Source organism: Pyrus communis, chromosome 12 (assembly GCF_963583255.1).
Source record: "Pyrus communis chromosome 12, drPyrComm1.1, whole genome shotgun sequence".
NCBI classification, from domain to species: domain Eukaryota; kingdom Viridiplantae; phylum Streptophyta; class Magnoliopsida; order Rosales; family Rosaceae; genus Pyrus; species Pyrus communis.
In genome coordinates this window covers 13300644-13328619 of record NC_084814.1, presented here as the reverse complement: position 1 = coordinate 13328619, position 27976 = coordinate 13300644, and the positions used below count along the sequence as shown (strand labels likewise).

General features: G+C 40.3%; 1 pseudogene; it reads left to right on the top strand.

Annotated features, from left to right (window-relative positions):
• On the top strand, positions 1-27242 carry LOC137709918 (expansin-A7-like; annotated as a pseudogene).
• Positions 27243-27976: the final 734 nt, after the last annotated feature.

The window sequence follows — 27976 nt, the reverse complement described above, 5'->3', positions numbered from 1 at the left end:
ATGGCTTCTTTCTCTCCTTCAAGGAGCTTCAACTTCCTTCTCATGTCATTGATGCTGGTAACCATTAGCACAACAGTGGCTGCAAAGGTCATTTACCGGCCGAGTCCATGGCACCTTGCCCATGCTACTTTTTACGGCGATGAGACCGCCTCTGAGACTATGAGTGTATACGCTGTTAATTTATGCTTTTAATTAGCTTTTTACAGAATTCAAATATATTGACCAAATGATTTGTTTCCAAATATCTAATATGTTATATTATCAAACTAAAAACTAAAACTGCATATTCAAACATAGCATAAAATAAGTTAACCATATATAGTTTTGTTGAAATTAATTGCATATGTATTTCTCCATTGACTGTATTGGTGACTTCCCACACCAGAAAAATGTAGCTAGCAAAAACGAGGAACACTGATATTCGGATTAAGTACTTTATCAATTAATTAATAAACCTTATGCTTAATTATTCTGTTTTCTTGGTACAGGAGGAGCTTGCGGTTATGGAAACTTGTTCACTAATGGGTATTGTGGATGTAAATTTCTTCCTTTTTGTCCTTGGGCAAAATTGCACCTACAAAACAAATAACACCTTAGGTCAGGCTGAAAGCCTCACGCGCCCACGATGAATTTGGGGGAGGGGGGGTTTTGGCCGAAGAACCTCCAATGCCAAAGTTAGAATTTTGAGGGAAAAGTGTTTGGAGAATTTTTGAGTGTTTAGCAAGAGTGAAAACTTAGTCTTTTAGAGAAAATGAGGTAGAATATATAAGGCATGGCTGGTTCCCTTGGGAGAGAAGGTGACCGGCCTCTTGTGTATTTTTTGGGTGTAATTGGTAGTTTAATTGACCATTAATAGATTAATTAGGTAACAAATCCATTAATTAGCCAATTAACATAATTTAAAAGGAATGTTTTGGGGGTTACCTTGTGGAGAAGATGGATGAAATAGGTTTTGAATATATACCTATTTGGGCACTTTTGACTTGCTTGTGGGATGTTTGCCCATTGCTCGCGCATAGGAACTCCGGTGTTGCTCAAGGGGTAATTTTGTCCTTTTTGCCCAAAAATCCACGTGTCGCCTCTTGATTATTTTTGGCTCCACAAATGCCCCCACACCTGTTAGGTTGCTCACAGAAAAGGGCAACAGGTGTAGAGATTTTCTTGCTTTAGGAAACTTTGGATTGTTTCCTATTTTGATGTTGATTCCTTTAACAGGAAATTAGATCATTCTAGGAAAGGGAAATAAATTTCTATCAAAGCCTATTTAAGTCCACCTTAAGTGGATTATTAAATCAACTTTGGAGAACGATTTATTCTACCCTACAAGAGAGAGAGAGAGAGAGAGAGAGAGAGAGAGAGAGAGAGCTTAGAGGATATTTGTTCCCCCTCCTCTAGCAATCTTCTACACCTTGCCCATGCAAAGGATCGTCCTTCGTTACTCGCTTCGTCTTCTCGTTGCTTCTAGGTAAGAAAAAATTAATTTTCTTGTCTTCATAATACTTTTGGGAACCTCGGGGCTTGAAATTGGCTCAACGGGGATCGAGGAAGTGATGCGAGATTTATACGCGCACAAATTAAACCCTCTTTTCGTCAAATTGTAGTATATGTATAAGTAGGGATCGTTCTGGACCGGGGATTAGGAGGGATTGTTAATCACTTGGATTTGACTCAAAAACGTAAAAACGTAATATAAAACACTAAATTAGACTCAAAGAATGTAAAACTAAACTTTAAAACACTAAAACAAACCAAAAGACTCAAACAGTACCCAAAGCACTCGAAACTGCCTTAAAAACACTTTCTGGGCAGTTTTGAGCACCTTGAGTACTTTGGACGAATTTGGGAAACAAAATGAATCAAAACACTTATAAACACAAACTAAATGTATTTCTAACTAATCTAACACTTTAAAATAAATGGGGGATTGGTTTTGGATGAATTTAAACTAAATGCACAGATTCTAATTAAAACAAATTATAAAAACGAAATTGATAAAATAGAATGATGAAAAACTAGTTAGAGGGTTCCTTCTCCACACATGAACATAAGCATATAATTTGACTCCCAGTTATGACTTCAACAAACGATGAATGACAATGCTCCAAGTTAATTAGGTTCGCTTAAACTAACTTTCAGATTTCCCTAGATTCATTGGATTGAATGGGATACACATTACAACCAAATTATTCCTAATCAAAGTCCCTAACCATGGAATACGCATGATAGAGACATTCAACAAAGATCATTAAGTTCAACGGAAATCATAAACATCGACTAGGCATTCATAACTATGGAATACGCATGTTAATCCAGCCTAGGGTTTACTAAACACAATCGTGACTAGCGATCTTTACTACTCATGAATATAAGTTCATAACGATTAGGTGAAATTCCCTTATATCCTAGCATCAAGTTTAGGCATGCAAATTAAGTGTCGACCCTCAACCCACATACATAAACAAGTTCTTAATCAAAACAGAAAAGTAAACCACATCTAAAGTTCATGAATTCATAACTGGAGTAAATCAAATCATAACCAACATATGTCCATGGCTTCAAATTCACCTCTAACTAAAAAGAAATTAGTTCCACATGTTTAACATAATTGAACAACAAGTTAAATTAAACATGAAAACAGAAACAAGAAAAGAAAGAACAAATTGATGGAAAGTTAGCTACGGGGTTCATCTCCACATATGTTATACTTGCATAATAAAAAGATTTCCAATTGCGTTTCAATAAACCATTAATTCTCAATACTCCAAGTTAATTAGATCCGCTTAAATTAACCTTCAAATCTTCCTAACGTTATTGAATTGGATGATTGCATACGACAACCCAAAACATTCCCTACAAGTCCCCTACATGATTGCATAATAGAGATACAAGCAAGAATCATTACGCTCTATGAAAATTATAAATGTTGACGAGGCATTCGTTACTATGGAATACGCATGAAACTTATGCCAAGAATTCGTTTAACACGATTGTTTATAAGCAACCTCCACTACTTGTGAATATAAGTTCGTAACTATTAGGTGAAACTCACTTATATTCTAGCGTCATATTCATGCATGCAAATTAAGTGTGCACTCTCAATAAACATACATAAATAAGTTATCAATCAAACAGTTAAACGAATTGAATCCACAACTTATGAAACGCAATTAGAAGTAATCAAATCAAAATGCAAGCATAAACATATATTTCGACTTCCCTCATAACTTTGAAATCAAAGAAACACCTAAACATTCCAACAACTCAAACTTGAATTGTATGAACGTTTAGGCACTCTTCTCTTCCATTCCTCATACGTACAAAACAAAGAGTATTGAAATTAAACATTGAAATCAAAGAAACACCTAAACATTCCAACAACTCAAACTTGAATTGTATGAACGTTTAGGCCCTCTTATCTTTCTCTTCGTTGTAGCACAAGGTCTAAGGATAGTTGATGGTGTGAATGGTTTGGGGAGTGGTGAAAATGGAAGGATGGTGTTTGGATTGTAAAGGAGAGCACGGCACAAGGGAGTTTGATGGTCTACATTCTGCAATGGAAGAGTTTTGTGACTGAAATGTGTATGGCTGAAATATGAATGGAATGCATGGAATTAGGCACGGCACAAAAGGAGTTTTCTGTGGTGAATGGGAATGCATGTGAAAATGCATGTGAAAGCATGTGAATTAAATGGATGTGGGTGGAAATGTGGCTGCAATGATGAAGTGAATGCATGTGTTGATTTATGAAGATGCATGTGCAATGAAGTGGAATGGATTTACACGGCTAAGGAAAGGTTTAAATGTCCTAAAACTAAAGGGAACAAGGTTCCAACACTTTGGTCTTTAATTAGGTCTTCAATTTCGTCCAACACTTTGGCTCCAAGCATAAGCTATCCATCCTTAGCGCAAAAGTGCTCCAAAAGTCTCCAAAATGCATCTTTTTGCTCCTTTAGCCCTTTGGACCTACAAACACACGAAAATAGCTTAAAGTACTAAAATAACTAAAGAAACATAACGTAAATGCACGAGAACAAGCCATTTAAGTCGCATGAATATGCTCCTATCAGGAAGTGTGAAAAAATGGCTTGGGAAGCCACGGCAAGGTAGTGCTGTGTGTGGCTTCATCTGACTTAGGCGCTGGTGAGAAGGAGGATAGGCCAGGCTGTAGGGCCTAGCAAGTTTGCTTGGCTTCTGCGACTTGGGGTTTTTTTTTTTTGGTTTTTTGTTTTTTTGTTTTTTGGTTGAGAAGGATGCGCTCAGGCTTGTGCCTAAGGAAGAAAAGAAAGAGTGAGGCCGAGAGGCCTATTTGAGCACACTTTTTTTTTTTTTTTTTTTTTTTTTTTTTAACAACCCTCTAACGAATTCCTCTTATATCTTTGTAGAATTTTTTCAAGCATGTCCTCCTCAAGCCACAAGAATGATGATGGCGTGCCGCCGTTGTATCATCAAGGTGAGTCTTTGAGCAAGGTTGGCTACTTCAAGGCTGCTCACTTCAAAATTAGTTCCGATGACTTGTTTAGAGACTTCCTTGAGGTATATTGGCATGCCATTCCATCAGGAATGCGTGTGAAGCGTGCTAAGGATGGTAGCAACCGTGAAGCATGTGATAGGGCTCGGAGAGCCATCAAGTTTCACCCCTACTATTTTGTGTTGAGGTTTACTTTTCCTATGTCGCGATTTTTCCAAGAAGTGCTCTGCTCCATGAGATGTGCCCCCGCTCAATGTTCTCCAAATGCAGTCCGTGAAACGGTGAGATTCCATAATCTTAGCCAATTCTTTGACTTAGATTTGACCGTCAACGAATTTTGGTACTTTTTTGACATAGGCCACATCGAGGGAGTTGGGCAGCTGCAATCTCACCATCAGTTTTTTGATAATTCGAGCAAAGGAGATCATGACTGGGCCAAGGAGACTTTGGAGATAATAAGTGGAGAAAGGGAGTCTGATTCTTCCCCCGAGCTGCGTGTTCCTACGATCTTTATATCCGGTAAGTAAGCTGCTTAATCTTTCGGCTGCTTTGTATTTGTGCTAAACTGCTTTTTAATTTTTTTATTATCTTCTGCTGCTTTTGTAGATTTGGAATTCGGCTCTACTCCTAAGACTTCTCCAGACATGAAGAAAGTGCATGCTGCTCTTGGTATCCCCTCCGAGTATCGTGAATGGCACTGGCTACTTAGTCTTCTTCGTAGGAAAAAGGTGGGCTACCCCCGAGAGGAGAGATAAAACGAATCAAGGTTGAGGCGTTGGCTCATCCTATAACTGTGGTGGAGCCTACTACAAATGAAGGTGGGAAAATAGGCCTTCCCACCTGCTCAAGAGACGCCCGCTGAAAAGAAACCAAAACTTCTTCCACTGCTCGTGAGGGTTCATCGGATGCTCCCAAGCTTGTGATTAACTTGACTTCTTCTAAAGGCGAGAAAGAATAAGTTGCTAGATCTGTACTGGTGGCGCCTTCCGTTCCGAAGGCTGCTAGCTCGATTGCTAAAAGAATTGCCTAGTGTAGAAGTGCCTCCGTATCTTTGGTGCCGAAGTTTGTGCCAAAGCATCCGTCTGGGGCTAAGTCTGGTTCACCTTTGGATATGCTTGCTACCATAAAGAGTGACAAGGTGCCCCCGCCTGCTAAAATGGCACCAAAATCTGTTCTGTTCCGTCTGCTACTAAGATTGACTCGTCTGCTGAGAAGAACGAGACAGTTCACGCAGGCAATCATGAGAAATCCACCAAGTTTGTTTTTGGGAAAGCTGCAAAGATTTGTGCACTTTTGAAGCCATACCTGCTCGAGGACATAGATATATGTGCCAAGTTTGTTGATGGCATCAAAGGAATTGTTGGCTCAAGTTCCTTTGCGAACCATACAACCGAGTATAAGAGGATTGCTTTGCTGGCCATGATGCAAAAAAGGGCGATTCTGGCAGCCGAGTCTATGCTTCTTGATCAAGAGGATACCAAGGCTGCTAAGAAGGTGGTAAGAACTGTGGCAGCCAAACTTTACTCCATGGCCGAGAAAGTCAATAAATTGGAATTTGAGGTTGTTGCTTTGAAGGGGTTTAATATCTCTGCCCCCACTTCTTTGTAACTTGAGACCGCTCGCCAAGAGATCGTGGATTTGAAGACTAGGCTTGACGCGATCCAGGTAAAGTACGAAAGTGCAAAGAAAGAGATCGATTGTTACATACCTCGTATTCAAGATCTTGAGCGTGCCATCTCTGAATTCCACTCCGCTGCTTATGCAAAGGATGAAAAACTGATAGCTGCATACAACCAAGTGATCTACTTCAAGAAGGTTGTTGATAGGCTTGAACTTCAAGTGTTGGAACTCCAAGGTGTTTTGAAGATCAACGACAATCTGAAGAAGGAAGTGAAGGAAATGCAATGGGTTCGTGCTTGCCTACTCAAGGAGCATGAACGGTTAAATGGTGAGAAGACTGGGTTCGAAGCTTCGTTTACTCAAGGTCAAGCCAATTTCTACAAGCTGGGTTATGTAGATCATCTCTTTGGGCAGCCGTCTGATTTTGAGTTTTCTAGTAAAGACTTCGAGACCTTTTCTATTTCTCTAGAAAACTAGCTTACCTTTACTTTTGAGTCTTCTATTGTGAATTAGTTGGAGAAGTTGGTGCCCAAGCTGGGGCAGCTGAGGATGAAGCGCCGGATGGTATCGCTGCTAAAGGTGTGGCGGCCAAGTAGTCGTGGAATGTCCAAGCTGCTAAAGAGTAGTCTTCTAGGTAGCCCTTAGGATTTTCTTTGTTTTTCCTTGTTTCTTTTGCTTGAACTCCTTTGATCTTTGCTAGTTGTTTATCAATTTTGCTAGAAAATTTAATAAACTTATTTCCTTCGCTTTCTTCCATCTTCACTTCTTTTGTTCATGCCCTAACCTTTAGACTTTATAGACCAGTGGCAGACGTGCTGCTTTTCTATAAACAGACAGTCCTGTGTAGCCTACGCAGCCATAGGTGTTGGTGTAGAACTTTTGCAAAGTTATTAGCCATAGGGTTGGCAGTTGGATGTCTTACTTACAGAAGCAGACAAATTCACTTAACCACTAGGCTGTTAACCTTGGCTTTCTCCAATTCTGTAGGTTGCGTAGCAAGTTCCATAACACTTTAGGACTTGGTGTAGGTTATTACGCACTTGGGAATGATGAATCTTATCAACTACGTAGCATGTCGGCAGTGGATAAGGCTTCGTATATGCACGCTAGCTTATTTAACCTTTCATAAGAATGTGCAGTTGTATAAGTCTAGCACGGCTTTACTGATTGAAGGGCAAGTCGTAGGCAGTCTTTCGAAAAACATAGGCTACCTTAGTGCACTTAGTAGCAGCTTTAGGTTTCCAAGGCAGCCGTCCATAAAGAGTACAGCGTAATGTGCCCCCTCCGTCTTTAGGGCCTAGTTCCTCACAGATTAAGCCAAGAGACCCAAAATCCTTCAGTTAGCTAAGCCTTGAAAAAGACTACTGTGGATACTTCTAGGAATCCCGACGCAAGCCATCGTGCATCTAGTTATACTAGAGCAACCAAGCTCATCCATGTCTGGATATTCGGAGTGTAGAGTTTATCCTTCCACTGTGGAGCGCAGCCCCATGTGGGTGTCAGGCAATTAGTTTACCCTCTCACAATGGAGAGAATGGTTGGTCCCTCGGAGGGTGTAATTCCTGTGGTGAGTCCCTAAGAAAGGTGCGATTTGATGTGAAAATTAACTTAACACACAAATTAAACCATCTTTTGACAATTGTAGTATATATGTAAGTAGGGATCGTTCTTAAACCGGGGATTATGAGGGCTTGCTAAAACACTTTAAACTGACTCAAATAGATAAAACTAAGCTTTAAAACACTTAACTAAACTTAAAAGACTCAAAAGAAGTTCACAAGACCCAAAATAAGCTAAAAACACTCAAAACTGCCTAAAAACATAAACTGGGCAGATTCTGACTCTAAACACAATTTTGGACGAATTTTAGTTTTAACTTGACTCAAAACACTTGAAAACACAGTCTAAAACAGATCCTAACTAGTTAGACACTCTAAAATAAAGGGGATTTTGGTTTTGGACGAAAATAAAGTAAACAAAACAAGAACTAAAACTAGGCAGATTTGCACGAATTTGGTGGAAATAGATGGATGATGGGCTAGCTAGGAGGTCTTTCTCCACACATGACATACTTGCATACAAAACAATCTCCAGTTGCTTTTTCAATGAACCATGAACCTCAATCCCATGTTAATTAGGTACGCTTAAATTAACCCTCATATTTTCCTTAAGTCATTGAATTGAATGGAATTAGCTCATCGTAATCAAATTATTCCTCAAAAGTTCCCTACATGAAAGCGCATAATAGAGAAACAATCAAAGATCATTAAATTCTATGAAAATCATAAGTGTTGACAAGGCGTTAGTAACTATGAAAGCGCATGATACTTATGCCAGGAATTTACTTAACATGATTGTGACTAACAACCTTTACTACTTATGAATATAAGTTCACAACAATTAGGTGAAACTCCCTTATATCCTAGCATCAGATTTATGCATGCAAATTAAGTGTGCACTCTCAATCCACATACACAAACAAGTTTTAATTCAAACAGATAAGTAAATTGAATTCACAATTCATGAAATCACAACTGGAAGTAATCAAATCATATTGCAAATATAGCCATGGTTTCGAAATTCCCCTAGCTAAGAGGGGATTAGTTCCTCATACTCACAAAACAAAGATTATTGAATTTAAACATTGAAAACACAAGAAAGATTACACCTAAAACGTTCCAGCAGCTCCAATTCGAATGGCAAGCACGCCTAAGGGTTCTCCTCCTTCTTCCTTGCTGCGGCACAAGGTGTGGTTGGTGGTTTTGGGGGAGATGAATGGTGTATTCTTGCTTAGGATGATGAATGATGGTTGATGAGGGTGAAAAGTTGCGGCAGGTTGTATATGGAAGTGAATGGATTGAATGAATGATGTAGAATGGTTTCTAGGGTTGCGGCAAAGGTCTTTCTGAATGGCATGAGGGTTACTCTTGAAATTATGGCTGAAAATATGTATATATATGTTCGGCCAACCCTAGGGTTACAACTTAGCAGATTTTAAGGATTAGGGCCCTAGGGTTCGACACAATTAATTAAATCCACTAAGGAGAGGGTTTGGCCCAATTAATTTCAGAAAAGGATTTGTATAACCTAAATCCACAAGGAATAAGGCCTAATAAATCAGAATCCACAAGGGAAAAGGGATAGAGGGGTGCGGCAGATATTGGAGGGAAACGAGAGTGGATTGCAAAGCAAGGCAAGGCTTTCTAGAAGGGAATAAGCGCCACCTTTGTAGGGTTTCTATAAACAATGTGTATTGTGGTTGATTTGGGACTTCTAGAAGATAATGCTTCTAGACATAGGTTCTAGAAATATATACTTAGGTCCCCTTGCAACTAAGATTAAGGCATGATAAGATTAGCATAGGATAAGATAATATAAGGTTGGATAAGGTTTTGGATAATGTTTCCTCTTTTGAGCTAATTCCTTATCTTCTTTGTCTTGAATTTAATTTCTTCATCTTCTTATCAGATTCCTAGCCTTTTGAACTTCAAATTCGTCCATCCATCTAGACCCATACATATGCTATCCATTTAGTGCCCAAAACTGCTCCAAAAATGCACCAAAATGCACTTTCTTGCTACTTTAACCCTTTGGACCTACAAACACACGAAAATAGCTTGAAATAATACATTAACTAAGAAATAACAACACAAATGCACAAGAACAAGCTAACTAAGTCGCATAAATATGCTCCTATCAAATTCCCCCACACTTAGCTTTTTCTAGTCCCGAGCAAAACAAACAAACAAAAGAAACAAAACATACAATCTAAACCTTCCAACGTTTGCCTCAGGGATTTCCAATGAAACATAACATGTCAAAGATCACCATTCGCATAGATTTAATCAATCCTTACCCTCGAGCATACTTAATCATAGTCACCATTCACTAGCTCTCACTTAATCAATTAAAACAACATTTTGAATGTAGTAACATGCCTTAGAGAATTCCCTCAATTCCTCACCGGATATACTCTCTATTTTCACTCAGATTTTCTGACTACACTCCCTACACTAGGTATATGTGAGAAGATTGATGTAAATATGTAGACGAGCCACTCACATATGTTTTAAACGAAGGAAGCACTTTCTGGAATTATTAATGCATGTATATATATGATCTCATGAATGGAATGCCACTACTTAGATGCGAGAACCAGGGATACCATATGCTCATACCAAGCCCAAACTCCACAGATTGAAACACATAACACCCAAGATAGAAGTCTAAGGGTTGTAACGGTGCTAAGGGTATTGGCTAACAAAGAAAGGTAAGAGGAAACAAACGTTCTTAAAGCAATAGTGAGTAAAGTAATGAATTAGGCACTTAGAATTCACTTTAGAATGCAAAAAACTACCTTTTAAACACGAAGGAAGATTCATGCAACACCTAGGGTCAGATTCAAACTTTTGGACCCTTTCTTCAACAATCAATACATGTGAGTTCATTCTCACTTATTTGCAACTCTTTTTCTTTCTTTTCTATACATATTTTTTTTTCTTTTTCTTTTTCTATCTGTGCCTCTTTTAAGACTTTGGCACACACACACACACACACAAAAATCCCTTCCCCTACACTTGTTTTCTGCAATAATGTCACTCAAAAGGAATTCCTTCTAAGTCATGCTCCACTATACTTCAAGAGAAAGGGTATGAAAAGTCCTATTCTAGGCTAGGTAAGGGTGATGTAGTTAACAAAGAAAATAGGCTAAACAAGGTTCAACGGGGTTTAAACCTATAGAACAAATGACAAGGGTGGATTCGGCTATTTGGCTATGGTGGTGACTACTAAAGAACTTCATCTTGAATATGTGTTATGCAAATCAATGTCATGCTTTGAATAGAACGGGCATGAGTTCTAGTATTTGGATCTATAATGATGAAACGCATTCTAAGTAGCAACCAAGCAAAGAATAATGAGATCATGCAATGACTTTAGAAAACAAGAACGCATAGATTAATAACTCTCCAAATAAACGTTTAGGCTCAAGTCTCTCAGGGATGTAGCGTTTGTTTAGGTTCCTTCCTTCAAGCATGTTACAAAAACTGATTTTATCCTTTGTGATTACATGTGAATTCATAAACTATAACTACAATCACGCATAAACCAAAGAGCATATCAAACTTCCATCCATGTTTGTAACTCTCTTTAACAGTCATGCATTAAAAACCAAATCCTCATCATTGTGTTGGAAGGTACCCTAAGACACAAACAAACACATAGAAACAACTCCTTTTGGCTTTTTCAAAACACTTTTTTCAATTTTTTTTTTCAAATTTTCGGATTTTTACTTCAAAACACACCAAAACAACTCAAAATGCATTAAAAACACTTAAAAATAGTGAGAAACAACATTAGAAGTGATAGATGATAGAATCCCACGAATTTGCATAAAAATACTTGTTTACCCCCCCCCCCCCCCAACTCTTAAATCAAACATTGTCCTCAATGTTTCACATGAAGACTCACACAAAAGCAAACAAACAACAAACAACTAAGCATGATAAAATAAAGCAGCAAAGAGAAGGGTTTAGAAACGCAAATCTGGGTTTGGAGTGGAAGTTCCATCTTCTCCTTGTTGAATGCATGGGTTGCCTCCCAAGAAACGCTTGCTTTAACGTCTTCCAGCTGGACGAATATGCCATGTTAAGCTTCACTAGTACCCACGGCATGGAAGGGTACATCATCCACAACATGCTCCTCGAAATTCTCATAGTAGGGCTTTAACCGATGGCCATTCACTTTGAATTCTTGTCCTGTTTTCAAGCTTTGAACTTGGACTGCACCATAAGGAAAGACATTAGTAATAACAAACGGGGCAACCCACTTAGAACGCAACTTACTAGGAAAAAAGCGAAGGCGGGAATTAAAGAGTAGCATTTTCTGCCCAATGGAGAATGATTTGCCTCGAATCATCTTATCATGGAAAGCCTTTGTCTTCGCCTTCTAAATTCGAGCGTTTTCATAAGCCTCATGCCTGATCTCTTCAAGTTCATTCAATTGGAGTTTCCTATGAATTCCAGCGGCATCAAGGTCCATGTTGAATGTTTTGACAGCCCAATGCGCCTTGTGCTCCAATTCTACGGGAAGATGGCATGGATTGCCATAGATGAGCTGAAATGGGGACATGCCAATGGATGTTTTATATGCCGTGCGATATGCCCACAATGCATCCTCCAAACGTACGCTCAAATCTTTCCTTGTTGGCCCAACGATCTTCTCTAGAATTTGCTTGATCTCCCTATTTGAAACCTCGGCTTGCCTATTGGTTTGAGGATGATAAGGTGTTGAAACCTTATGCGTAACGTTGTACTTCTTGAGCAAAGCCTCAATGGTTCAATTGCAAAAGTGAGAACCTCCATCACTTATGATTACTCGTGGCATTCCAAACCTTGCAAATAGGTTAGTTCTAATGAAATCTGCAACCACTTGAGAATCATTAGTTCTGGTGGCTTTTGCTTCCACCCATTTCGACACATAATCCACAGCAAGTAAGATATAAAGGAAACCATGTGAGGAAGGAAAAGGACCCATAAAATCAATGCCCCAAACATCAAAAATTTCAACAGGAAGTATGACATTTTGCGGCATTTGATCTTTTGCACTTATATTACCTAATCTTTGGCAACGATCACAAGACATACAAAAGGTTCTAGCATCCTTAAATAAAGTTAGCCAATAAAATCCACATTCTAAAATCTTAAGGGCTGTGCGTTGTGTCCCAAAGTGTCCCCCACATTCATAACTATGACAGAATGTTAAAATAGAATTGAATTCCATGTCATGCACACACTTACGTATAATCTGATCCAAGCAATATTTCCACAAGTATGTATCATCCTAAACATAAAATCTAGCATCTTTTTTCAATTTATCAAGTTGGGTTCTGTTTAAAGTGTTTGGAACTTGTTTAGCCACCAAATAATTCACCAAATCAGCATATCAAGGCTCACTTACCTTAATGGACAACAATTGCTCATCAGGGAATGATTCTGAAATAGGTAAGGGCTCCTCCTCATGTACCATACGGCTTAGGTGGTCAGCCACCATGTTTTCACTCCCTTTTTGTCTCTAATTTCGATGTTAAACTCTTGAAGAAGTACCATCCATCGAATTAGCCTTGGTTTGGCTTCTTTCTTGGTGAGCAAATACTTTAAAGTTGCATGATCAGTGAAAATAATAACCTTAGTACCAAGTAAATATGATCGAAATTTATCTAAAGCAAAGACAATGGCAATAAGTTCTTTTTCAGTGGTCGAATAGTTTAATTGAGCATCATTCAATGTCCGGGATGCGTAATAGATAACATGCGGCTTCCTGTCCTTTCTTTGGCCTAAAACAGCCCCTAACGCATAATCGGATGCATCACATATGAGCTCAAACAGAAGGCTCCAATTAGGTAGAACAATGATGGGTGCCGTGGTTAGCAAGTCCTTGAGGTGTTGGAAGGCTGCCGTGCACTCCTTATTGAAATCAAAAGTCACATTTTTTGTAGGAGACAGCAAAGAGGTTGGGAAACCTTTGAGAAATCCTTAATGAATCTTCGATAAAAACCTGCATGTCCAAGGAAAGAACGAACCTCTTTAACCAAAGTAGGAGAGGGCAAGTGGCACACAAGATCTATCTTTGATTTATCAACCTCAATACCTTTTTCAGAAATGATATGACCTAAAACTATGCCTTTTTTAACCATGAAATGACATTTTTCCCAATTTAGAACAAGGTTAGTTTCAATGCATCGTTTTAAAATCAAACTGAGATTATTCAAACAACCATCAAATGAATCACCAAAAACGCTGAAATCATCCATAAAAACCTCAATACTTTTCTCCACATAATCTGAAAATATGCTCATCATGCATCTTTGAAATGTGGTAGGTGCATTGCATAAACCAAATGGCATGCGACGATAAGCAAATGTACCAAAGGGGCATGTGAAAGTGGTTTTTTCTTGATCTTCTGGAGCTATCACAATTTGATTATAACCTGAATATCCATCAAGAAAACAATAAAAAGCATAACCCGCTAACCTTTCAAGCATTTGATCAATGAATGGCAAAGGGAAATGATCCTTCCTTGTAGTGGCATTGAGCTTTCTATAATCAATACAAACCCTTCAACCTGTTCGGCATTTGTCACCACAGTTACTCCAGATTTCTTTGGAACACATTGAACCGGAGAAACCCAACGACTATCCGAAATTGGATAGATCACTCCACAATCCAATAGCTTGATTATCTCCTTCTTCACAACTTTCATCATTGGAGGGTTGAGTCGGCGTTGAGCCTCTCGAGATGCTTCAGACCCCTCATCCAAAAGTATACGATGCATGCATGTGGTAGGGCTTATTCCCTTGATGTCGGCCAAGGTCCAACCAATTGCTGTTTTGTACTCCTTTAACACCCTCACTAACTTACCTTCTTCTTGTGCTGTGAGTGAGGCGGAGATAATGAAGGTTAAGGTCTCTTGTTCTCCCAAGAAAACATACGGCTTGGCAATGGTTTAAGTTCAAGAAAATGTGGTTGCACAACTGAAGGAAATGACTTATTAGCTGAAATTGAAATTGAAATTGGGCCTTACCAAATTGTAGTGGCAATGACTCAAGGACAGCTACTATCTTAATCATATCTACATTAGGGGGCATGGCATGGTGTTCTCCATGCATGCCGTGGGTGGCCAAAGTGGCTGATCCATTGTTTTTGAATTCCATTCCTCTTGTAATGACCAATTCAAGTGCATCTTCATTCAATTGTTCAAAATGGTCCTGCGCCAAGGAATCAATTACATCAACAGAAAAACATGAATGATCATCACTAGGATACTTGATAGATTCAGAAAGATTGAAATTAATAACTTCCCCATCAAATTCCATTGTCAAAGTCCCATTAAACACATTAATCATAGTGCGGGCAGTTTTCATGAATGGGCGTCCAAGGAGGATTGGCAACGAAGGGGAATGGTCTGATTCATCCATTTCAAGCATGTAGAAATCCGCCGGAAAGATTAAATGATTGACCTGCACTAAAACATCTTCCAAAACTCCCTTTGGATAGACATTAGATCTATTGGCCAATTGAATAATCACACCATCATTTTTTTAACTCACCTAGGTTCATAGATGCATAAATTGAGTAAGGCATGACATTAATAGATGCACCTAAGTCTAGCATGGCATGTTCAAAACGATTATTGCCAATAACATAAGGAATTGTAAAACTACCCAGATCTTTGCATTTAGGGGGCATTTTACGTTGTAAAATGGTTGAGACATTTTCACTTACCTTGACAACCTCCTTGTTTGAAATTCTCTTCCTAGTGATGCAAAGTTCTTTTAAAAACTTGGCATACCTTGGAACTTGCTTAATTGCATCCAGAAGTGGTATATTGACTTGTACTTTTCTAAATGTCTCCAAAATGTCCTTTTCAGCCTCCTCCTTCTTCGATTGCATGAATCTATAAGGAAAGGGTACATTTGGGGGAATAACATTAGAAATAATCGAATTTGGAACCTCCTTACCTTTGGAAGATGAATGGGAGTGTTTGGGTGGCTGCGGCATGGGTGGTGCTACCCTTGCCGTGGCTTGCTCTTGTTTCTTCTCCTCGAATTGCAACTTTTTGTCCTCAGTTGAGGCTGATTTAGATGGATGTGAGGCTGTTCCAAATTGTTTTCCACTTCGCAACATGCTTGCTTTGGCAGATTCGAATCCTTCTTTTGGGTTGACAACGGTTGAACTAGGCAACTTGCCTTGTCCTCTGAATTGGCCCATGAACTTCGCAATCTGCCTTACTTGCTTCTCTAATTCAACAACCTTTTTGTCCCTATTTTGCATTCCCTACACCATAGAAGTTAGTGATTGAAAATTTTGATCATTATCTATGGACGAACTTGATTTGGATTGGGCAGGTTGTGCTTGGGGTTGTGTGGGTGCATACAGCCTTTGGTAGAATCCCAGAAGTTGCTGCCTAAATGCGCTTTGTTGTTAGGGTTGTTGGGGCTCCCTCCATTTAAAATTTGGATGATCTTTCCGACCGGGGTTGTACATATTAGAGAAAGGATCACTCTTTGGTTAGTTTTGGCTCCCATAACCCACAGCATTGGCAGATTCCCACCCTCCGTTCTCGATCAATTGAGGGCACTTATCCGTGAAATGTCCATTCATTGAGCACACGCCGCAAACAGCCACACTTTGTACCTTTGGTATTTCAACCACCTCATTAACTTGTTGCTGCCATGCTATGTCTCTTTGACCAACACCTTCATATTGTTGAGCATTTAAAGCTCGGTTAGCAATAAGATTCTTGGCAGCCATGGGCGTTTTGTCCACTAAAGCTTCTCCCGTTGAGGCGTCTAGCATTTGGCATTCAATTGGTAAAAGCCCTTCATAGAAATATTGAAGAAGAAACTCTTCCTTTATTTGGTGTTGTGGACCTAAAGCAACAAGAGTTTTAAAACGTTCATAATAGTTGGAAATGATTCACCTTGGTTTTGCTGAATGCCACTAATCCTTTTGCGTAAAAGAATGACTCGAGAAGTTGGGAAAAACTTCTCCAAAAACGCCTGTTCATACTCTCCCATGATGTGACAGTTCTAGGGGCTAGTTCATACAACCAATCTTTAGCCTTTTCCAAGAGAGAAAAGGGAAAAGCCTTCATCTTCAAAATGCTCCCATCAACATTCACCTAGGTCATGCTTGAGCAAACAACCTCAAACTCCTTCAAGTGTTTATTAGGATCTTCTATGGACAACCCATGGAACTTAGGAATATGGTGCAGTAAGCTAGACTTTAATTTGAACTCATCAGTCTTGTCTGGGGCTACGCATAGAGGCATGGAATTGTCCAATCTTGAAGCGGAAAGCTCCTTGATTGTTCGATTGTCTGCTACCATAGCTTGTTCTTCCTCAAAAATCTGAGTCGTGGTCTCCTCTTCCACTTGTACTTCGTCTTCTTCAAGATCTGGTACAGGTTGAGCTTTTGTTGATTCCTCTTCCTTCTCAAAGTTCGCTCAAAATCGTCGTCAAAGTCTAAGATATACTCACGAACCGGTTGAGAACTCCGAGTCATAAACTAGTACCTAAAAACAAGAAAACAAAACAAGGTCAGCAACTAAAACCAAAAACACACGAAAATAAACAAAATGAAATAACAAGGGATTAGCAAAGTTGCTAATCCCCGTCAATGGCGCCAAATTTTGATGCAAAAATTAACTTAACACACAAATTAAACCCTCTTTTAAAGCGGGGATTATGAGGGTTTGCTAAAACACTTTAAACTGACTCAAATAGATAAAACTAAGCTTTAAAACACTTAACTAAACTTAAAAGACTCAAAACAAATTCACAAGACTCAAAATAAGCTAAAAACACTCAAAACTGCCTAAAAACACAAACTGGGCAGATTCTAACTCTAAACACAATTTTGGACGAATTTTTGTTTTAACTTGACTCAAAACACTTGAAAACACAATCTAAAACAGATCCTAACTAGTTAGGCACTCTAAAATAAAAGGGAATTTGGTTTTTGACGAAAATAAAGTAAACAAAACAAGAACTAAAACTAGGCAGATTTGCACGAATTTGGTGGAAATAGATGGATGATGGGCTCGCTAGGAGGTCTTTCTCCACATATGACATACTTGCATACAAAACAATCTCCAGTTGCTTTTTCAATGAACCATGAACCTCAACACCCCAGGTTAATTAGGTACGCTTAAATTAACCCTCAGATTTTCATTAAGTCATTGAATTGAATGGAATTAGCGCATCACAATCAAATTATTCTTCAAACGTTCCCTACATGAAAGCGCATAATAGAGAAACAATCAAAGATCATTAAATTCTATGAAAATCATAAGTGTTGACAAGGCGTTCGTAACTATGAAAGCGCATGATACTTATGCCAGGAATTTACTTAACATGATTGTGACTAACAACCTTTACTACTTATGAATATAAGTTCACAACGATTAGGTGAAACTCCCTTATATCCTAGCATCAGATTTATGCATGCAAATTAAGTGTGCACTCTCAATCCACATACACAAACAAGTTTTAATTCAAACAGATATGTAAATTGAATTCACAATTCATGAAATCACAACTGGAAGTAATCAAATCATATTGCAAATATAGCCATGGTTTCGAAATTCCCCCTAGCTAAGAGGGGATTAGTTCCTCATACTCACAAAACAAACATTATTGAATTTAAACATTGAAAACACAAGAAAGATTACACCTAAAACGTTCCAGCAACTCCAATTCGAAAGGTAGGCATGCCTAAGAGCTCTTCTCCTTCTTCCTTGCTGCGGCACAAGGTGTGGTTGGTGGTTTTGGGGGTGATGAATGGTGTATTCTTGCTTACGATGATGAATGATGGCTGATGAGGGTGAAAAGTTGCGGCAGGTTGTATATGGAAGTGAATGGATTGAATGAATGATGTAGAATGGTGTCTAGGGTTGCGGCAAATGTCTTTCTAAATGGCATGAGGGTTTCTCCCGAAATTATGGCTGAAAATATGTATATATAGGTTCGGCCAACCCTAGGGTTAATCAAATTAGGGTTACAACTTAGCAGATTTTAAGGATTATGGCCCTAGGGTTCGGCACAATTAATTAAATCCACTAAGGAGAAGGTTTGGCCCAATTAATTTTAGAAAAGGATTTGTATAACCCAAATCCATAAGGAATAAGGCCTAATAAATCAGAATCCACAAGGGAAAAGGGATAGAGGGGTGCGGCAGATATTGGAGAGAAAAAAGAGTGGATTGCAAGGCAAGGCAAGGCTTTCTAAAAGGGAATAGGCGCCACCTTTGTAGGGTTTCTAGAAACAATGTGTTTTGTGGCTGATTTGGGACTTCTAGAAGAGAATGCTTCTAGACATACGTTCTAGAAATATATACTTAGGTCCCCTTGCAACTAAGATTAAGGCATGATAAGATTAGGATAGGATAAGATAAGATAAGGTTGGATAAGGTTTTGGATAATGTTTCCTCTTTTGAGATGATTCCTTATCTTCTTTGTCTTGAATTTAATTTCTTCATCTTCTTGTTAGATTCCTAGCCTTTTGAACTCCAACTTCATCCATCCATCTTGACCCATACATATGCTATCCATTTAGTGCCCAAAACTGCTCCAAAATGCACGAAAATGCACTTTCTTGCTACTTTAACCCTTTGGACCTACAAACACACGAAAATAGCTTGAAATACTACATTAACTAAGAAATAACAACATAAATGCACAAGAACAAGCTAACTAAGTCGCATAAATATGCTCCTATCACGATCTTCTTTTGAAGTGCAGGAGAGGTAAGTTGTTCTAGACATGCAGTCAAGCTAAGCTGTAAATTACTTCTAAATTCCTCATTGAAAAATAAGTGAAGCGAACAAATAACTTAGCTGTAAAAGACTGCATAACAACTGGATAGTCTTCGGCTTGTGAGGTGGTGCTCGTTAAGCTACTTGAGTCTTCGAGTATTGATATAGTGAGAGGTTACACATGGTACATCCTCAAGTTGTAGGCATTCCATTGCTTCTCAATCTCTTTGATGTTCATGGTGGGGAGGGTGTAATTACCTTTGTTCCCTACTCTGCTAATCTTATATGGATCTTCCCAAATATGATCCATCTTTTTATAGCCTTCTTTCCAGGCGGTGATGAAGGCCTTTCTTAGAACTAGATCTCCAGGTTGAAACTGCCGGATCTTGGCCCTTTTATTGTAGCTTGAGAGGAACTGCTGCTGGCAGGCTGCTGATGCGGGTAATAGTCTGCTCGCGTTTCTCCTCTGCTAGATCTAAGCTTTTGGCCATCTCCTTACTGTTCTGCTTAATGTTTGGCAGTAGAGTGTTGATGCTTGGTACGATGATGTTGGGAGAAATGATTATTTCCGAACCAAATGCCAAAGAGAAAAGAACCTCACGGATTGCTCATCTTTTAATGGTGTGATATGCCCATACAGATCCGGGGAGTTTGTCTGGCCATTTTCCCTTCTTGTCAGTGATGGATTTCTTGAGGCAGTCAAGGATCATCTTGTTAGATGTTTCATCCTGCCCATTGCCTTAAGGATATCTCGGCGTGGATATGTGCTGCTTAATGCCATACTTTTGGAAGAACTTCACCAAATCTTTACCCATAAATTGCAGGTTGTTGTCAGTGATGATGGACTGAGGGATGCCAAATCGGCAAATGATGTTCCTTCATATGAAGTGCTTTATGCCTGTCTGAGTCGTGGTCGTCATGGGCTTTGCTTCTACCTATTTAGTGAAGTAGTCGGTTGCCACGATCATCATGCCTCTGCCCACAGTAGCAGGCAGCATAGGTCCTACCAGGTCGATTGCCCACTGCATGAACAGCCAATGACTTGCTTGTGGGTGTAGCTTGCTAGGAGGCAGTGCTAATACCAGCTTGTAACGTTGGCAATGATCGCATTTTTGTACTAATTTATTAGCATCTTGGTGCATGGTAGGCCAGTAGTAGCCTGCGTTAAGAGCCTTCTGTGCTAAGGATCAACCTCCGAAGTGATTTTCACAAACGCCTTCGTGGATTGAGCTTAGAACCTTCAAGTCATCGGGAGGCACTAGGCAGCAGAGATGTGGTCCAGTGTAAGATCTTCGGATGAGAATGTTGTTTCATATGTAATAGCGTGCTGTTTTAATTTGGAGCTTCCTAAACTCCAATCTTTTTGGAAGGAGTGTGTCATTGACCAGGTAGTCTATAACAGAACTTTTCCAGTTGGGAATTATACTAACCTGTGACACTTTGGTTGCTGAATCCATCTATATGCTTAGCTTGTCTAGATATTCCATCAGGATAGAGCATTTGAGTTGGTGGTCGAGGTTGGAGCCTAGGCCGGCCAGTGCATCTGCATGGGCATTGTCTGCCCGTGAAACTTGAGTGAGAGTGTAAGTCTTAAATGGCTCAAGCTGCTTGCATACCTTCTCTAGATATTGTACCATCCTTGGATGTTTTGCCATCTACTCCCCAGGGCCTCGTACTCTGCTTTGTTATTAGATGCTTTGAAGCCTGGAATGATCGTATGTTCGAGCAATAAGCCGTTTGGGGTGACAAGGACCACACCTACTCTCAAGCCTTTATAGTTGGATGCGTCGTCGATATATAAATGCCAGAAATCTTCGTTGGATGGAGTAATAACATCTAAAGTGTGGTTGGCTGCTTTTGGTGCTTCACTAGGCTGCTCTGTTGTATCGCCTAGGCTAGGTGTGAATTTTGCTATGAAGTCTACTAAGGCTTGGGCCTTTATTGTCATGCAGGGTCGGAAAACTAAACCGTATTGGCCAACGTATTGGCCAAGTTCCAACTCTCACTTCATCACTCATTGAGTAGCATCGAATCATGTAAGATTGATCGTAGAGGATACTGAGTCATGACGATGACTGGATGAGCTTGAAAGTATGGTCTGAGCTTCCGAGCCATAACAACTAGCGCCAAAATTAACTTTTCGATCTTCGGATATCTTGTTTCCACATCGAGAAGAGTTTTAAAAGTGTGGAATACTGGCAGTTGGGCCCCCAACTCTTCTCGTGAGAGCAAAGCTCACTGTTACTTCGGAGACTACTAGGTAGATGTGTAAATCCTCCACTGTTTCTTCAGGTCTTAGAAAGCTTTTACACACTCTTCATCTCATTTGTCTCGTTGTGCCCTTTTGATAGCCTTGAAAAATGACTTGCATTGATCGGTAGACCACAAGAGAAAAAGGTTGAAAGCAGCTGCTCGTCCGGTCAAGCTTTGGATCTCTTTCAAGGTAGTTGGAGACTTCATCTCTAGGATAGCTCGGATTTTCTTGGGATGTGCTTTAATTCCTCGTTGGGTTACTAAGTAACCTAGGACTTAGCCTGAAGATACTCCAAACGTGCATTTGGTGGGGTTGAGCTTTATCTTGTTCTTTTTGAGGATGTTGAAAGTTTCCGCCAAGTTGCGGATGTAGTCTGACCTTTGCTTACCCTTTACCATGATGTCATCGACATAGACCTCTATGGTTAACCCAATTTTCTTTTTGAACATCATGTTTACTAACCTTTGGTTAGTGGCTCCCGTATTCTTGAGGCCAAAGGGCATGACCTTGTAGTAGTAGGTACCGCTCGATCACGAACGCAGTTTTCTCTTTGTCGGGCTCGTACATGGTTATTTAGTTGTAGCTTGAGTATACGTCCAAGAAGCTGAGCAATTGGTTCCCAGAAGTTGAATCTACCAATAAATCGATCCGAGGGACCGGATAAGGATCTTTTGGGCATGCTTTGTTAAGGTTGGTGTAGTCTACGCAAACCCTCCATTTGCCCTTTTCCTTTTTCATCACTAGCACAACGTTGGCAAGCCATGCTGATGTGCTACTTCTTCTATAAATCCGACCTCCAGTAGATTGTCAGTTTCTGCTTCAATGATCGCTACTCGCTCGGGTGTGAAATGTCTTCTCTTTTGGATCACCGGTTTAGTAGTGAGGTCGATATACAACTTGTGGTAGGCTACCTCAGGATCGATATTCGGCATGTCGGACGGTGACCATGCAAAAACGTCTCGGTTTTCCCTAAGAAAAGCCACGACTTTTTGGTTGGGTTTAGACGTGAGCCGATTCTAGCCGTCAATTTCAGCTGCTGGGGATTAAGAATGATGTTTTCGGCGTCTTCTTCGGGTTTTCATCCTATCTTGTCTGCTTGGGCGTCATCTTCTCGATCCGCCTGCTGTAATTGATATTTGGTAGTCTCTTCGTCCCTTTAGACTTCGGTGGCCTCCATGGGGGTAAAGGTTTTCTTCTTTGACTCCTTCACCACTTGCACAGTGCATCATCGGGATGCGGCCTGGTCAGACTTGATCTCTCTGACTCCTCCTCTCGAGATGCGAAATTTGATTTTTTTGATACTTGACAGAAGTGACGACATCCAGCTTGATCAACCAAGGTCTCATAAGAATCCCATTCTAGGGAGATGGGTCACTTACGATCGTGAACGTCTACTTCGAGACAACTGGCAGTGTTGTCGCGTCAAGTTTGATGTGGCCAATAGCAGTTTAGTTGTGCTGGTTGAATCTGGTGAGTACCTCTGCTCGACGTATGATTGTGTTTTCCATGCCTATCTTCTGAATGATTGACAACTGAAGTAAGTTGAATGCACTTCCATTGTCAACCATCATTTTGTCAACTATAGCATGGGTTAGTTAGACAGATACTACTAGTGCATCCTTGTATGGGAAATCGACGCATTCTGCACCTTGCTCAGTGAAGCCAATAATGGGTCCAAGTTGGGTGTCGACTGCTTGGACTTGTGAGACTAATAGAGCATACTGGATCTTCCTCTTCTTAGAGTTATTGGTGGCCCCCAAGTGCTCTGACTCAGTGAAGATACCATTGATTCTAATCATCTTAATTGGTGGGTTTTCGTCGTCATCTGTGTTCCTTCTCAACTGTACAGCTGGCTTGTCCAAGTATCTATCGACCTTGCCTTCTTTCATGAGCTTCTCTAGGTAGTTTTTCCAAGTGTAACAGTCATCAGTTGTGTGACCAGAACCTTGATGGAATGTGCAATACTTGGTGTGGTCCAACTTGGAAGTATCTCTTTTTTATTGTTTCGGCAGCTTGAACCATAGCTCGTTCTTGATGTCATAAAGGATTTGATGGATCGAAATTAAGAACTTAGAATAGTTCTTAGTCATCGGGCCTTCTTTGGTCGTGGGTCAATCCCTATGCTTGGCCTCATGACTGCCCTTGCTAGACTGCTTCACATCCCCTTTCCTTTAAGCCACTACTGACATTTTTCGAGGCTGCTCGAGCGTCTTTTCTGCTTGTTAAGCCTCTTCCCAAAGTGCATGTTTCTCTACCAGGGCAAAGGAATCTGCTAGAGTTAAGTCTTCTTTCATGATCATTTCTCCGAACAGTGGGTGGTCTATTAGGAGTCCTTTTTGGAAAGCTACACTTGTTATTAAGTTGTTGCATCTAACGATCTTTGGCTTCTCTGCTTTGAACCTCTTTACGTAGTCACGAAGCGACTCCATTGGGTTTTTCTTCTTGTTGAAAAAGTGGTCGAACTTTTTCTTGATGAGTGGTAAGATGAGTATTCTTTGGTGATAACCAAGGAAGGATCATCAAAATTCCAGATGGATCATGAGGGCAAGGTGTGAAACTAATCTTGTACCTCGCCTTGTAGAGTGATGGCAAATATTTTGCACATAAGGGCATCGTTGTTCCGGTAAAGAACCATTGCGCGCGGTAGTGCTTCAAATGTCTCTCCGGATCTCTATCTCCTTTGAAAGATGTGAAGTGTGGCATGCTAAACTTGCGTGGAGGCTCTACCTGCTCGATCTCGTCCATGAAGGATAACCTACTCATGTTGGTCATATCCCGCCGTAGTGCTTCATCGACCACTTCGTTGAATTAGAAATCACGTAATCGTTCATTGAGGAGTCTCTTTACCTCTTCTTGGATTTTCCTTTGTTGGGGTAGCAGAGCTCTCGGCTGCCCCCCGTCTTAACCTGCTGGTCTAAGCTGTTTTTCTATGTTCTCGACATGTCCATGTCATGGCAGCGGTGCACGTGGTCCATTCCTAGCAAGCAAGGGAATTCTTTGCAGGATGCCAGTTGAACTTGAGCCGGATTGAGTGACTACTTCTCTCCGTTCGTCATGCTGCCTACTTCAATGAGATGTGGAAGTTGCTCCTTGCGGGCCTAGCCGCGAATGAACGTTTTGCTTGGAAAACTGCTCATGTTGATCATCGATGTGTGGTCCTAACCGTGAGTGTATACTTGCCTGTAGGCTTAGTCCAGAGTGTACACTTCTTCGCGTGCTAAGACGAAAGTATACACTATCTCAAGGACCTAATCAAGAGTGTACGCTACCCGAATGCTTGGTTCGTGGCTAATTGAGTGGGTTCTTGCCGGGACACTGCTAGAGAGGTTCTTCGTTTGCCCTTGTTCTACTCCGGGACACCTCGCCTGAGACACGTTAGATCTTGGTGCGTTGCAAGAGCTGATTCACCAAGGTCGTATGTTGTGCAAAGGCGATCATCAACTCTATAATTTGTCGGGACAAGTGTTGTTCGCCATTCGGATTAGAAGAGCTTGGAAGGAATATGCCTCCTTGAGCAGTGGAAGGGTGGTAGACTCCAGGCGCGAGATTTGAGTTGGGAAATGTCAAATCCGCGGAGAAATGTGGTGAAAATGCCCCCAGCTTTATGGTTGGTCCTGATGGTTGAGATATTCTCGGGCCGACTTGGGTTGTTTGTGAAACCATGGAAGCAGGCTAGGAGGCGGGAACAAGCTGGGCCGCGAAAGCAGGCTGCTCGGCATGTGATGCACGCGAGTGCGAGGCTTGGGCTCGGCTTGGCAACGTGTTGGCTCACGTTGGGCATGGAATGACATGGTTTGGGCTGTGCCCTTAGTACCGTAAGCCTTGGATGGCACGGCTCGTGCCGTGGTGGTGACACCATGGACCTAGCCATGGGTGGCTACCGTGGTGGCCATCGTGGTGGTTCCCGTGGTGGAAACTCATGGTGGATCCCATGGTGGAAACTCATGGTGGTGGTGCCGCTCCATTTATTGTCACATCTAGCCTCGTGGATCGCCGCGGTCCTATCTCTTGAATATTGGAATTTTCACTTGTTGAATTCTCTAAATTTCTAGCCATTGTACTTCTCTTTTACATTTTATCAAAGAATTTTTTAAAATAAAAAATTCTACTAATAAAAACGTACAAAAAATCTACAAATGGACAAGAAAATAGAAAAATCTTGGATGCGAGAGTCTTCCACAAGTGTGGGACTCAACTCTCAATGAAAGCACAAATTTGTGGATGCAAATTTCTTCTTCCTTGTTCTTGGACAAAATTGCACCTACAAAACAAATAACACGCCGAAAGTCTCATGCGCCCACGATGAATTTTGGGGGCAGGGCGGCAGCCGGGGGGGGAGGGACTTTGGCCGAAGAACCTCTGATGCAAAAATTAGAATTTTGAGGGAAAAGTGTTTGGAGAATTTTTGAGTGTTTAGCAAGAGTGAAAACTTAGCCTTTTAGAAAAAATGAGGTAGAATATATAAGGCATGGCCGGTTCCCTTGGGAGAGAAGGTGACCGGCCTCTTGTTTGTTTTTTTGGTGTAATTGGTAGTTTAATTGGCCATTAATAGATTAATTAGGTAATAAATTCACTAATTAACCAATTAACATAATTTAAAAGGAATGTTTTGGGGTTACCTTGTGGAGAAGATGGATGAAATAGGTTTTGAATAAATACCTATTTTGGGCACTTTTGACTTGATTGTGGGATGTTTGCCCACTGCTCGCGAGTAGGAATTCCGATGTTCCTTAAAGGTAATTTTATCTTTTTTACCCAAAAATCCACGTGTCGCCTCTTAATTATTTTTGGCTCCACGTGTATGGTACAGATACAGTAGCACTGAGCTCAACCCTATTCGACAATGGATAAGCTTGCGGAACTTGTTACCAGATAAAATGTTACGGGGCAAGTGCAGCTTTAGAAATTCACCACTGTCACTGCCACCAACCTTTGTCCGCCAAACTGGTCCAAGGACTCCAATGCCGGAGGCTGGTGCAACCCTCCTCGCACACACTTCGACATGGCCAAACCTGCCTTCATGAAAATTGCTCAGTGGAAGGCCGGCATTGTTCCCATCATGTACCGCAGGTACGCCATAAAAATTTTAGGAGACATTATGGTTGGTTTACTGAATTGCAAAACTTAGTAAACTGGTAGACTACAGAGACTAAAATGAAACTTCGCTTAAACTATAGCAACCAAAATTATGATTTGGCCTTAACTAAATAGTTGATTGCGTAAGATCACATTTTCACAATTGGACTGCAAACCTTCTATGTGATTTTCTTGCAGAGTTCCGTGCATGAGGTCAGGCGGGCTTCGATTCTCTTTCCAAGGAAACAGGTACTGGTTGCTGGTATATGTGATGAATGCAGCAGGAGGAGGTGACATTGCAAGCATGTGGGTGAAGGGAACCAGATCAGGGTGGATAAAAATGAGCCATAACTGGGGAGCCTCGTACCAGGCATTTGCAACCTTGAAAGGTCAAGCTCTCTCTTTCAGGCTAACTTCCTGCACAAGCAAAGAGACTATATTTGCGTGGAATGTTGCTCCTTCAAACTGGAATGTGGGTTTGACCTACAAATCAAATGCGAACTTCCATTGATGCACAAGAAGCACGCAAATATGCAGAGATTATGAGATTAATTAATATACCTATTTACCACACTTTTTTGTTTTCTTAATTTTCTTCTTTTTTCCCGCCACTCAGTATTACGGTCTAATAGTATTCCTCTTCACTTAGAAGTGAGAGGTCTTAGGTTCGAATCTCGTGGATGGCAAATTTGATACCAAATTAGGTTGCCCATTGTGTGACTTAGCTGAACTCTCCCTCCCCTAATGTAAAAATGTCGATATACTAAAAATAAAATTCTTCATTTGCCCCAAGGCCTTTATCAGTAGCTTTGGCTTGGCAAATTTTTCCTTTGTTAATTTGCATCTGATATATCCTTTGCTAAAGGGATTTTGACTGACCACAATGAGAGTGGACAACTTGTTTCCAGTATTATTTGGTTGAAACGAAGTGTTTTGCAATGCAATTGGTAGATTGTCTTAGTAGATGGATCATTTCTCTTCAACTTACTGCATTTTAGGTTTAATCACTCTTAGCTTATAGCTTGTAATACATAAACAAAATGCAAATATCATCTTACTAGTAAAAGTTGTTATCATCTTTCATATCATACATTTCCACTCTTGTATGAATTTGAAAAATGCTTTTGTCCCAATAATATTTGTAACATTTAGAGCCATAACAAATTTAATTTAGAAGACACTTATGTTACCTGTAAAGTACCAATATGATCATCATCATCAGCCTTGTCAGCAAATAGCATCAAA